Genomic DNA, 1,067 nt, shown 5'->3' with positions numbered 1-1,067 from the left:
CTAACCCTAGCCGGGGTCGTCCGATGGGGGACTAGCACTAGCCCAAAAGGGCCTTTGCCCTTTTGCGACAGAGAAAAAATGCCGCCGAGGACTCCTGAGGTTCGTGGGAGGCGGGAGCCGGGACGGGGAGATAGACCTCGGATCCTCGCTCTCCTGTCGTCCAGCGGACGTGGAGACGCGAGGGTCGCCCCCCTAGCTAGCCCCACTTCCTTGTGATCAACTTGTGTGTGTGGAGAAGTTTACTTTACCTTACCTTACCTTACCCAGAGACGCTGGCCTGCGCTCTCGGGAGGCTTGCGCTAGAGTCCTGAGCCGCCTTGCTTACATGGGCGTGCCGTGCAGGATACACGCCCCACGGACAGCCACCGCCCCGACAGCCGCCAATGCCGCAGCCACACCGCCGCGCCGCCGCCGCCGCCGCACCTGACGCCGCCCGCTCATCGCTTGCTCCGCTTCTTCCCCCGCCCTCCCGCCGTCTTGCCGCGCGGCCTGCCCGCCTGGGGCGTAAGGTCAGGTAAACTTCTCCACACACACACAAGGTGGTGGGGCAAGGGCCAAGCGACCCTCGCGTCTCCACGTCTAGACGACAGGAGCCCCACGGCATTCAAAGTGCAAGGCCCAGTGCGCGTGGGTGAGCGGTGTGTGTGTGTGTGTGTGCGTGTGTGCGTGCGTGCGTGCGTGCGTGCGTGCGTGTGCGTGTGTGTGTGGGGGGGGTGCGTGCGTTTGTGCGTGTGTGTATGCCTGGGGCGGCGTCGCCGAGAGCAGCGCCTCGTCAAGGATCAACGGCGCGGCCTTGGGGGGCGCCGCCGCCGCCGCCGGCTCGCCGCGAAAGGCCGAGAGCATGCCGCTCTCACTCGCGGAGGAGGAGGCCGCCGTCGGCATCGGCGGCATGCCGACGAAGGAGCGGATCGAGGGCTGGCGCAGCGCGAGCCTGCGTGCTGGAATACGCCAGCCTCGGGGCGGGAGGACACGTCTACTGCAGGGTGTTCAGAGCACCGCGTGAGTACGAGGGGTGCGAGCGCAGCGGAATACGCTACGAGCACGGCGGAGCACGTGCCCTCTCGAGC

This window comes from Emiliania huxleyi, assembly GCF_000372725.1.
Source record: "Emiliania huxleyi CCMP1516 chromosome Unknown EMIHUscaffold_196, whole genome shotgun sequence".
In the NCBI taxonomy this organism is placed as follows: Eukaryota; Haptophyta; order Isochrysidales; family Noelaerhabdaceae; genus Emiliania; species Emiliania huxleyi.
Note: the sequence above shows the minus strand (reverse complement) of the source record.